A 12,613-nucleotide genomic window follows, 5' to 3' on the forward strand; every position below is an offset into this window, starting at 1 on the left:
AAATCTGAATGACTCTGCGTTTACATTCTCACGGTAAATAGAGCTTCATGTCTGGACCAGTACCTGATGCCTTTGAGTAGAAAATATATGTGCAAAACTGGCTGGAGGGTGTTCCTTTACAAAACAGCTGGAGCTCGATCCAGCGTAGAGAAAATTTGTGACCGTTAACACCCATAAAGGGTTATTTGAACATATCCGCCATCCATTTGGGGTCTCATCAGCCCTGGCAATTTTTCAGCTAGTGATGGAAAGTATCCTGCAGGATCTGCCATTTATCTGTGATGTGCTCATCACGGGCACCACCGAGAAAGAGCATATGGACAATGTGCATTAAGTGCTCAGATGGTTTTTCCAAGTGAGAGCCCGGCTGAAGAGGAACAAGTGAGTATTCCATGCGAGATGTATTTAGGATACAAAGTGGACAGTGATGATCTACACCCAGTGGAGGACTAGGTTTGGGCTATATAAGGGTCCGACCCCAAAGAACACCGCTGAACTCTGGCCGTTTTTAGGCCTGGCAAATTATTATGGAAAGTTCATCGTCAACCTGGCCACCATATTGGCTCCATTCCACATACTGTTTGAAGAAGGACCAGATGTGGTTCTGGGCTGCCTTGCATGACGAAGTATGCACCGAGGTTAAAAAAAACATCTGTCGTCCACACAGCTGCTCACTCACTACCATTCAGCTAATGGGGTGGTCCTGGACCACAGATGGATCGACAACATGGAATTCCCCATCATTTTCCCTCGAGGACATTGGCGGTCGCTGAATCACGATATGCTCAAATCGAGGAGGGCTTGACGGCAATATATGTTTATGAGAGGCACTTCTCTACTATGACTGACCACAAGCCCCTGCTCGGCCTTTTTAGAGAAGTTAAGGGAACTCCACCCATCGCATCAGCCAGAATTCAGTTTGGGCGCTTCTACTGACCACGCATGAATATTCGTTTCAACACCACCCGCGTATGCAGATTGCCCATGCCAACGCTCTCAGTCGTCTACCATTGCCCATAAGTCCCTCATTCCTCCCAGTGGCAGATGAAGTGGTTGCAACTCTTAATTGTACGGTTACCTTGCCAGTGATGGCTTCTCAGGTTCGAGCATGGACGCAGTGGGATCCGAGACTGGAGAAACACCGCCACATGCTTTTGAGCGATGGTATGCAGGGGACCCCTCTTGTAGCCCTACACCCTTTTGACCAGATGCTCTCGGAGCCCAGCCTGGAGCATAGTGTCATCTTCTGGGGAGGTGGTGTAGTCATTCCACAACAGGGTCAGGAATCCCTGTTGAAGGACCTACACAGTGGTCACCTGGGCACCTCTAAGATGAAGATGGCTGACCCGTAATTCTGTCTGGTGGCCCGGTATCGATGGGGACACTGAGGGTTGTATGCAGCTACCTGGCATGCGAGGAGCAGTAGAAGCTCCTGCCGTCGGCCTCCCTTCATCCATGGGGATGGCCAGGATGTTCATGGGTGCAACTGCATGTGGACTTCGCGGTGCCTTTCAATGGATCCAAGTCCCTCATCGTCATAGATGCCCACTAGAAGTGACTTGATATGTACAAGATCGCTTCAATGATGTTCAGGGCCACGGCGGAAAAGCTCTGGTGCTCGTTTCGTACAAGCTCTTGGTGACAGACAATGGGACGCGCTTCACGAGTGTGGAGTTTGCCACATTTGCACAATGCAATGGCATCCGGCAGATCAGATCTGCCCTGAGCATCCTTCATCTAATGGCCTGGCAGAAAGGACTGTCCAGACTTTCAAAAGGGGCATAAAAAAGAAAACCACATGCTCCATGGACATGTGACTGGCACAGTTCCTTTTTAACTACAGCACAAGGCCACACGTGCCGACAGGGGTAGCTCCTGTAGAAACTGCTGATGGGCAAAAGCTGGTTCAGCCTCATGTTTCATAACCTCAGTGGGAAAGTGGATGTGCAGCAGGAGGCGCAGAAGTGGCACCATGTCTGGTGGATGCCAGGGTGGCAGTTTAATTAAGATGGCGCAGTCTATGCCCGCAACGTTGGAGACGGGGCACTTCGGCTCCCAGGTATCATGGTGGAGAGAACACGACCGGTCTCCCGCAAGGTTACAATTCAGGGGAGAGTTCAGTTGAAGCATTTAGACCACCACAAGAAGCGGGAGCCCGTGCTATACGATGCTTCACCAGCGGCATTGATGTCTACTCCATTCCGGGAGCCACCTCTCAGCCATGGGACTCAGCCATCGATATCCCAACACCTCAACTAGCAGGATGAGGATAACTCTGGCTCGGGAATGGATAGATGACGTCGTGTCCAGGAGCAAGATCCTGACTATAATACTTTGGATGCTGTCCAGGGAAAGATGGTCAACCAACCGATATCCACCACCCAACGCAGGACCGCCGCAAGCTGAAGCACAATTTTGGTGAGGCGGCGCAGACGGCCTCGACCATTGTTGAAGCGGCGCAGATGGCCCCCACAACCTTGGTGAAGCGGCGCAGACGGCCTCGATGTTGATGAAGCGGCGCAGACGGACCCCACAACTTTGGTGAAGCGGCGCAGACGGACCCCACCATTCATGAAGCGGCGCAGACTGCCCCCACAACCTTGGTGAAGTGGCTGGATCCTGTTATCCTGGTATAACAACCTGGATCTTGTTATACTTACATATGAAGCCTGCCAATCAGGGCCCTGAGCTGTTGGTTGTCCCAACAGTGAATGGGCTGAGAGAGAGTTACTGCTGTGGGCAGAGTATTGTACTTAGTTCAATAAAACCGTGCTCCACTTCCGCTGGCCTCCTCAGTTGCTAAACTAAGAATGGGTTGCACCTGTAGGGGGAATAAGAAGGCCACATGTGTTCCTTATGCTGGTTGCATGGCCTATCCTATCTGAACTGACTGTAGTTTGACTCAAGTAGTGAGCAGAAGACTTTTCCAACCTCTCTCTCCTGAGCCTCTGGCACATGACTACTGGTGTCACTGTTACATCATGATCTACATCCCTCATTGTCATAACGATTCTATTCACCTATAACATGCTCCTTAAATAATAAGAGTTCTAATGGGTTAGAGGAGCAGAAGTACCAATACACAGAACACTAAAAAATAGTGGCAGAGGTTAATAACATCAGGAGAAAGGAAGCCGAACACAGTTCCTTTTCTGGAGTGATAGAAAGCCGGGGTTTTTAATTGTGAGAGTCAAATCAAGCAGTGTGAAACTTCTCTAGCAGACATGTTATCAATGTGAGACTTTGCAGGATGGTCATGTTTTAACTTGAGGTAAAACAGAATATCGTGGATAGAGGAAATGCAAGCTCACACTAAACCCCTGCCCAGAAACAGGACAGATCATCTGGTTGTCATGAGGGAAGACACTCAATCTGAGACCCATTGAAAATTAAACATCGGTTTTACATTGGTACAAAAAAGGGCAATTGCTTTTTCCGACAGAGAGATAGAGACACATAAACATGGAGAGGGAGACAGAAACAGCTGCTGCTGTGAAAAGGAGAGGACAAAAAACACACCGGCAGCGCACCCACACCTGCGGATTTCCCAATCATGTGGGGTAGGCCATGGGGAACCCCATTTGCCGTGTCAAGGGAGTGTCCCTTTAAGAAATGTTTCTCTCTTATCACATGGCTTCAGTGATGTCATTGTGTGGGTGGAGCTGGGCTGTGGCTCTGAGTTTTACTTTCGCTTTGAGTTTTGGACTGGTTTTGAACTGCACAGATAGAAAGAAGTGTCTCTCTATCATCATTTTAAAAACTATTTCCAGACTGCTTGATAACTTAAAAGAGATAATTGCTTTCTGGAAGGAATTCAAACCTGACATTTGGAAAGGGGAACAGAGTATCAATAACAGGTCTTATATCAGTAAGAATGCCGTGCGCTGGGCCACACCTTTGAAAAGGGGTTTCTGGTTTTACTTAAATTTTGTTATTGAATTGGAACAGTTAAGGGGGAATTCATTAAGGGTTATACATAGATTACTGTAGCTGTGTGGGGTCTTTATGTTTGTAGTTGATAATAATTCCTACTGTTTGTGTTTATACAAATGTTAACTAAATTCTTAGAATGGGGAGAATCACCAACACCCACAATGGAGGCTAGACGTGGGACTGCTGTCGGAGGAGGGGATCTGTGAGAGGCTTCGGAGGTGTATGCAAAATTACTTGCAGGTGAATGATACGGGGGAGGTCTCAGCGGCGACCATGTGGGAGGCGCTAAAGGCAGTAGTGCGGGGAGAGTTGATCTCAATTGGGGCCCACAGAGCCAAGGCGGACAGGGCAGAGATGGACAGATTGGTTAGGGAAATGGGTCGGATAGATGAGGAACACGCGGAATCCCCAGGGGTGGTTTTACTCAGGGAGAGGCAGAGACTACAGGCGGAACTGGGGGCGCTATCCACGAGTAGGGCCGTGGAACAGCTTAGGAAGGCGAGGGGCGTGGTGTACGAGCATGGGGAAAAGGTTAGCAGACTGTTAGCGCAGCAACTCAGTAGGAGGGAGGCGGCCAGGGAAATAGGTAGAGTGATGGATGGGGAGGGGCGCAAAGTGGAGGACCCGGCAGGATTGAATAAGGTATTCCGGGACTTCTATCGCAAGCTGTACACTTCGGAGCCTCCAGAAGAACCATAGGAGATGAAAAGGTTTCTGGATGGGTTAACATTCCCAACATAGGTGGGGGGGCGAGTGGATGAGCTGGGGGCCCCGATTAGAGTGGAGGAGGTATTGGGGGGCCTAAAGGCCATGCAGTCGGGGAAAGCCCCGGGGCCGGATGAATACCCAGTAGAGTTTTATAGGAAGTTCTCTGAGTTAGTGGGCCCGGTCTTGGCGAGGGTTTTCAATGAGGCAAGGGACAGAGGGACCCTGCCGCCGACGATGTCGCAAGCCACTATATCACTGATATTGAAGCGGGGTAAAGACCCAGAAGCGTGTGGGTCCTACAGGCCAATCTCCCTGATCAATGTAGATGCCAATCTCCTGGCAGAGGTCCTGGCGATTAGAATTGAGGACTGCGTACTGGAGGTGATTGGGGATGACCAAACTGGGTTCGTGAAAGGTAGGCAGCTGTCGGCCGACTTGAGAAGATTACTTAATGTGATAATGATGCCCCCGACGGGCAGGGGGGTGGAGGTAGTGGTGGCGATGGATGCCGAGAAGGCCTTTGACCGGGTGGAGTGGGGCTATCTATGGGAGGTGCTCGGACGGTTTGGGTTCGGGGAGGGACTGGTGAATTGGATCAAGTTATTATATCAGGCCCTGAGGGCCAGCATCAGGACAAACAGAGAAATATCAGAGTATTTTAGATTATACCGTGGGACCAGACACGGCTGCCCGCTCTCCTCGCTACTGTTTGCGCTGGCCATAGAGCCGCTGGCGATTGCGCTGAGAGCCGCAAAGGGATGGAAGGGGATGGTTAGGGGCGGGGTGGAACATAGGGTCTCTCTTTATGCGGACGACCTGCTCCTGTACATGTCGGACCCATTGGCTGGGATGGGAAGTATACTGGAAACATTGTGGAAGTTCGGCCAGTTCTCAGGATACAAACTAAATATGGCCAAGGGTGAAATGTTTTTCACCCTTGGGGCAGCAGGGTAGCATGGTGGTTAGCATAAATGCTTCACAGCTCCAGGGTCCCAGGTTCGATTCCCGGCTGGGTCACTGTCTGTGTGGAGTCTGCACGTCCTCCCCCTGTTTGCGTGGGTTTCCTCCGGGTGCTCCGGTTTCCTCCCACAGTCCAAAGATGTGCGGGTTAGGTGGATTGGCCATGCTAAATTGCCCATAGTGTCCTAATAAAAGTAAGGTTAAGGGGGGGTTGTTGGGTTACGGGTATAGGGTGGATAAGTGGGTTTGAGTAGGGTGATCATGGCTCGGCACAACATTGAGGGCCGAAGGGCCTGTTCTGTGCTGTACTGTTCTATGTTCTATGTTCTATGTTTGTGGTACAGGCAAGGGGCCAGGAGAACAGATTGAGAGGGCTACCATTTAGGCTGGTTGAGGAAAGTTTCCGGTACTTGGGGATCTAGGTGGCGCGAGACTGGGGCAGGCTGCACAAGTTAAATTTGGCCAGGATGGTGGAACAAATGAAGGGAGAGTTTCGGAGATAGGATGCACTCCCGCTGTCGCTGGCAGGGAGGGTGCAGACTGTAAAGATGACAATCCTCCCTAGATTCCTGTTCATTTTTCTGTGCCTCCCGATCTTTATCCCACAGTCCTTCTTCAAAAGGGTTAACAAGATGATCATGAGCTTTGTCTGGGCGGGAAAATCCCCGCGGGTGAAGAAGGCGATGCTTGAGAGGAGCCGCAGCGAGGGAGGGCTGGCATTGCCGAGTCTGATTTACTATTACTGGGCGGCTAACATCGCCATGATAAGGAAGTGGATGGTGGGTACGGGCTCTATCTGGGAGCGGGTGGAGGCGGCTTCGTGCAGGGGCACCAGCTTGGCAGCCCTGGTCACGGTTCCCCTACCGCTGCCACCGGCCAGGTACTCCACCAGCCCGGTAGTGGGGGCGACCCTGCGGATATGGGGCCAGTGGAGGAGGCATGTAGGGGAGATGGGGTTGTCTGTCTGGGCGTCAATCTGCGACAACCATCGGTTTGCCCCCGGGAGTATGGATGGGATTTTCGAGCATGGTGGCGGGCGGGAGTGGGGAGAGTGGGCGATATGTTCCTGGAAGGGAGCTTTGCGAGTTTGAGGAGCTTGGAGGATAAATTTTGTCTGGTAAGGGGAAATGATTTCAGGTACCTACAGTTGCAGGACTTTGTCCGTCGACAGGTCCCATCCTTCCCACGCCTCCCGCCAATGGGGATCCAAGACAGAATAGTCTCTAGGGGGGAAGGAGGGGAGGGTAGAGTCTCTGATATTTATAAGGTGCTCATGAAGGGGGAAGGGTCACAGACGGAGGAACTGAAACTCAAATGGGAGGAGGAGCTAGGCGGGGAAATGGAGGACGGGTTGTGGGCAGAAGCCCTGAGTAGGGTGAATTCGACCGCAACATGTACCAGGCTCGGCCTGATTCAATTTAAGGTCATTCACCGGGCCCACATGACTGTGGCTCGGATGAGCAAATTCTTTGGGGTAGAGAACAAATGCGCTAGGTGCGCAGGAGGACCAGCGAACCACGTACACATGTTTTGGGCACGCCCGAGGCTTAGGGTGCACTGTGAGGGATTCGCGGGGATCATGTCCCGGGTGCTAAAAACAAGGGTGGCGATGGGTCCAGGGGTGGCAATTTTTGGGGTTTCAGAAGACCCGGGAGTCCAGGGTGAGAAAGAGGCCGATGTTTTGGCCTTTGCTTCCCTGATAGCCCGGCGACGAATATTATTGGCATGGAGGGACTCAAAGCCCCCGAAGACTGAGTTGTGGCTTTAGGACATGTCGAGTTTTCTGGGTATGGAAAAGATTAAGTTCGCCTTGAGGGGATCTGTACAGGGGTTCGCCCGAAGGTGGCAACCATTCATTGACTTCTTTGCGGGAGAGTGAGCGTTAGCAGGGGGGTGGGGGGGGTAGAGTAGAGTAGAGTAGGAGGGATAAATTGGCGGGTAGTACCGGTGGGAGAGGAGCGGGCTTGTGCAGTATGGTACGATTGAAGTATTGAATGTACGTGGATGTTTGCACATTTTTGCCTTTTTTTGCTTTCTTTCTGTTGATGTCTGTAACTGTTTACAAAGCCAAAAAACTACCTCAATAAAATCGTTTGTTAAAAAAATATTCTTAGAATAAAGCTTGTTTTTTTGTGTGATTAAAAGTGCCTAAAAACTCTGCTGAATAACACCTGAAAGGCAGGCTCTTGTGCTCATCCTAGCCAAATTCAATAAACAGTTGTAGGTCAGGTGAACTCCATGATATACTTTGGAGTTTTCTAAACCCTGGCCCATAAGAGCCGGCAGTTCGGACGGAGGAAGCCGCTGCCGGGGGGGGGGGGGGGGGGGGGGGGGGTTTGCGCCACACCAGAAAACGGGTCTGGCGGGAGCGCAAATGTTTTTCAAATTCGGATGTTGACTGCTGCGGGTGTGGTGCTGCCTCCGGCAGTGTTCAAGCACAGTATCTATGCACAAAGGTGTGACTGGGATGCTGGGCAATGACTCCCACATGCTACATGGCCCAACTACCCACAGGAATCCACTTGGGTTGTGTGAAATGCTCACTTAACCGCGATTGCCAATTCCAGATTAGCAATAGCCTTCAGCCGTATGGCCAGAGCCTCGGCAGTCGGTGGGGTTATGGGTGGTTCATGGGGCAGACGGACAAAGGCTAGGGTCGCCCCCGGAACGGGTACACATGATCCAGCGGTTGCTCCCCAGCGCTTCCCCCTTCCCATGGCAGCTTACATCTCCAGAGGCTGCCACCCCCCCCCCCCCACCCATCTGAGGGTCAGCCACCCCCTGCCAAGCATTGGAGCGTCGGGCCCAGTGCCCCTGGGATCTTTGCCTGTGAGCAAATATGGCTACTCACCTCCTCAGCTCTCCAGCGAAGCCCTTCCCATCTCTCCAGGCATCCGAACACCCAGGGGATGGGACACGGCTCCGGGGACATGTCCACGGCCAGAGGGTGGTTGAGTGCTTCGTGGAGGGGAGAGGGGGGAATGCTTGGATAATGGGCCAAGGGTTCGGAGGTTAGCTCGCATCTTGGAAGAAAGCGGCAGAGGCATCATACTGGTTGTGCTCAAGGGTTTTTAATTTGTCACAGGTGACATACAAATCCCCACTCCCGATGGTGCTGCCTCACTCTCTCCACCACCTCTCAGCCTCCCTCATCCTTACTTAACCCCCTAACCCTCTCCCCCCTTCTCAGCGCACTCAGTAATCCTCAACAGGGAGCTCAGGGGGTCATAGGGCCCTGGCGCACTTGTTAACGGCACATATACAGCAGCCGTCTCCCACCTGCTGACCTCGAGACGGGGCCTCATCAGAGCAGTGGAATACGGGAGAGCTGGTGGTCACCATCCCCACTGCAAGGGGCGGGTCTGGGTAGCCACCCAACACCCCCTCCTTCCACTCATTTCCCATAGGCCCTGGGTTTCACCTTGAGACGGATGGGCAGCTGGTTCGAGCCCTGCATCATCTGGCTCTGACAGCCCTGGCAGCTCCCCGATGTCTGCACCAAGGTGTTTACACCTTCGGCGATGCCCTCCTGCGACTGGAACAGCAGCGCGTTGGCCATTCCCATCTAAGAGAGGGATATGTCCTTCAGCACCTCATCAAGGTCAGCCTGGTACTGGGTCAATTCCCTCAGCGAACCGGACATTCTGCCGAGACCCTCAGCCATGGCCGTCACTGACTGCGCGATGCCTTGAACACCTTCACTAATGCTGCAGTCGTTGTATACCAGGCTCTCCACTGTAGTCGCCACCCTAGCAGTGTTGGCCTCATTGCCAAGCATTGCCAGGGCCATCTCCTGCACCCGTAGTCTCTGGGACTCCTCCAATCGGCTATGGACCTGCTGGAGTGTCACTGACATCTCCCTCTGAATGTCCTGGCTAAACCTGATGTATCCATCAGCTCCAGGTAACCCTGTACCAGCAGCTCAGTATCAGGCTTGGACCCATCGGGGTTCTGGGATCCAGCAGACCTCCAACTGCTGTCTTGCCTGGGGGTTCCTGCCTCCATCTGATGTGCACCGTCAGCTCTGTGGTGCTCCGCAGATTGTGCCCAGATGCCTGACCACTAACATTTCTCACTGATGTGTGTGTACCTGCGCTGGCAGAGGATGGGGCGCTGGCAGAGGATGGGGTTATGACGCATCGATCGAGTCTTCCTTGGAGTTCGCCTCCGAGGTGGTCTCCTGGGAGGCTGAAGAGGGGGCCACCGGATATGGGCCAGCTCCGTCGGCTGGAGGAACTGTGGGAGAATGGACATGTGGTCAACGGAAGGGATAGGTCAGTAAGTAAGGCAATAACAACTCATGTATGGCAGATACTATGGGTGGGGCCATGGATCCTCACCCAATCACCGCGTTGGTGACCGCTCTGTCCTCGACCCCACCCCCCCCCCCTCCCCACCTCCAGTACCCGTTCATCAAAGGTGGTGAAGACTTTTAAGTCCGGCTTGCCTCCGTCAGTCTGGGTCCACTCCCGGCGACTGTGCGAGAGCTTCTCCTGCGGTAGACACAGAGTGGGCACCGTTAGCCACACACGTGGTTCACAGTGGTAGGTTGGGGTGCTGATGGAAGGGTTGGGCGGCGGATGAAGGGAGAGGAGGGGTGAAGGGAAGGTTGGGGTCTGCATGGAGAGTCGGGGGGAGGTGTGGATGCTTGCGTGGGGGCGGAAATGTCTCGATGTGGGGGAGGGGGTGAGGAGCGTTGGTGTCAATTAACCCATGCTGCCCAGTGTAGGTCTTTGACGTTACGGCACTGGAGGCCAGTCCTCCTGGTCACACCCCCGAGCTTACAGCCACCACCACCTTATCCCAGATGCCAATGCCTGCCCTGTGGCTCACACTCCGGGACACGCGGGGAAACAAGACATCCCTCAATCTCGTCTACGAGCCTTGTCAGGTGTGTATCGTTGAATCTTGGGGCCGGCCTTCATGGCGCCAAGACTGTGTGCTGGCTGGGGTTGGATGTGCAAGTTCTGTTTAAGTGCTGCTCGATCTTGTTAGCATGGGGGCCTGGTGAGTGCGGTCCCGGCAAATCAGCTGGCGAGCCTTCATTTGCGGCGAGAAGCCCATGGGGCCTCGTTAAGTGGACTTCGCTGGCCCGAGCGCCATGACGCTCACGGCAATTCTCCATCGCTACCACACTTAGAAATCATTACGGAGAATCACACCCTTAATGTAGAGAAAGTGTTTCCACCTGCGGGGAGACAACAACTAGGAGCGAAATGCACAAGATGGTTACTAATAAATCCAATAGGAAGCCGGACAAAATGTCCTTATTTAGAACATTTTCAGACTGGGGCGGGGGTTAAGAATTTGACAGTCCTCAAACAGGGTGTGTTACAGGGATTACAATGTTCTGTTCTTCCTCCTTCCCTGCTTCTCTACTTGCTTAAAACCAGTTGCATCTCCAACAAGTTCCAGTTTGGCAAAAGGCCGTCATCCTGAAATGTTACCTCTGCGGGTGGCACGGTAGCAAAGTGGTTAGCACTGTTGCTTCACAGCGGCAGGGTCCCAGGTTAATTTCCCTCTTGGGTCGCTGTCTGTGTGGAGTCTGCATGTTTTCACCGTGTCTGTGCGGGTTTCCTCCGGGTGCTCCGGTTTCCTCCCATAAATCCTGAAAGGCGTGCTGTTCGATGAATTGGACATTCTGAATTCTCCCTCAGTGTACACAAACAGGTGCCGGAGTGTGGCGACTAGGGGATTTTCACAGTAACTTCATTCTTTTTTAAATTTTAAGTACCCCATTAATTTTTTTGCAATTGAGGGGCAATTTAGTGTGGCCAATCCACCTAGCCTGCACATCTTTGTGTTGTGGGGGCGAAACCCACACAAACACGGGGAGAATGTGCAAACTCCACACGGACAGTGAATCAGAGCCGGGATCGAACCTGGGACCTCGGCGCCGTGAGGCAGCAGGGCTAACCCACTGCGCCACCGTGCTGCCCTGCATTCACAGTAACGTCATTGCAGTGTTAATGTAAGCCTACTTGTGACAATAATAAAGATTATTGCCTGGCTTGCTGGGTATTTCCCGAATTTTCTGTCTTTGTTTCAGATTTCCAGCATCCGCAGTATTTTCCTTTTTTTTACTCATTCCGGGTGTTATGGAATTGCCGAGTTCAGGGAACGCTGGTTGTCCTCGCATTTTTCCAATGAAAACTTCAATCTTAATTCTGGGGTACATACATAAAAATACACACCTTTTGGGAATCAGGTCAATGATGGATTTATCCAATATATAGATTGTGAAATTATGGCTTTTGTTATTTGGAAGTTCTGCCATGAGGTAAGAAGGAACTTCCTGGTTTGCTGTTAAGCCTGTGGGCCTCAACCACTTAAGATCCTAGCAGAGTGCCTGTAGTTCAGCCGAAGGATTGGTGACTGTTTGAAATGACCTTTCATTATTCAAGAGCAGTGACGCCCTCCACCACAAAACAGAAGAAGCAATAATAAGCAGCATAGCTGGCAGTGGAAGACTGGTGAGTGGCTTATTGATGCCTGAGCCTGAATGACTGTTTGTATGATTTATATCAGCCCCAGCGCTTGCCGACAGATTTACAGAGCAACACCTTGGCGTCCTGACATTTAAAATTTCACGTTAACTTCCACATCAGCCTCCTTCTCTCACAGTGTCACAGCGCCCAGCACAATGGCTGGCAATAAATTCCAGCTGTGTTTTCCAAATGATTGTTTCGGATTTTTCACGACACATGGAATAATTTGGGTAATTGCTTCCTCCAAGGTACAATAAATCACGCATTTTGACTCAATTAATGCCTCTGCTAAGGGCATCTTTATTTTCTGTTGGAAGATTTGATAGCTAAGGGAGCTGGAATAATGTTAGGCCCATTTTATTGAGCTCGTCTTGTTACGGCAAGTGCAAATCTCAAGTGTTGCTGCCTGAAATCATGCAGATCGATTTTTAAAAAAAAAATTAATCATTATCTCTTATTAAACATGAATCAAATATTATTTGCAGATTTCTACATCTTAAAAACAACACAGTTATTCTGTGCTG

At 51.7% G+C, this 12,613-nt stretch overlaps 1 long non-coding RNA gene across 1 annotated transcript in view; it reads left to right on the plus strand.

Moving 5' to 3' along the window:
- Window positions 1-12,023: 12,023 nt before the first annotated feature.
- Window positions 12,024-12,613, plus strand: part of LOC119954299 — a 144,696-nt gene continuing 144,106 nt past the window's right edge. Inside the window, exon 1 of the long non-coding RNA XR_005458211.1 lies at window positions 12,024-12,074. This is a non-coding gene — a long non-coding RNA (uncharacterized LOC119954299). The remainder of the gene's footprint in view (window positions 12,075-12,613) is intronic.

This window comes from Scyliorhinus canicula, chromosome 19 (assembly GCF_902713615.1).
Source record: "Scyliorhinus canicula chromosome 19, sScyCan1.1, whole genome shotgun sequence".
Lineage (NCBI taxonomy): Eukaryota > Metazoa > Chordata > Chondrichthyes > Carcharhiniformes > Scyliorhinidae > Scyliorhinus > Scyliorhinus canicula.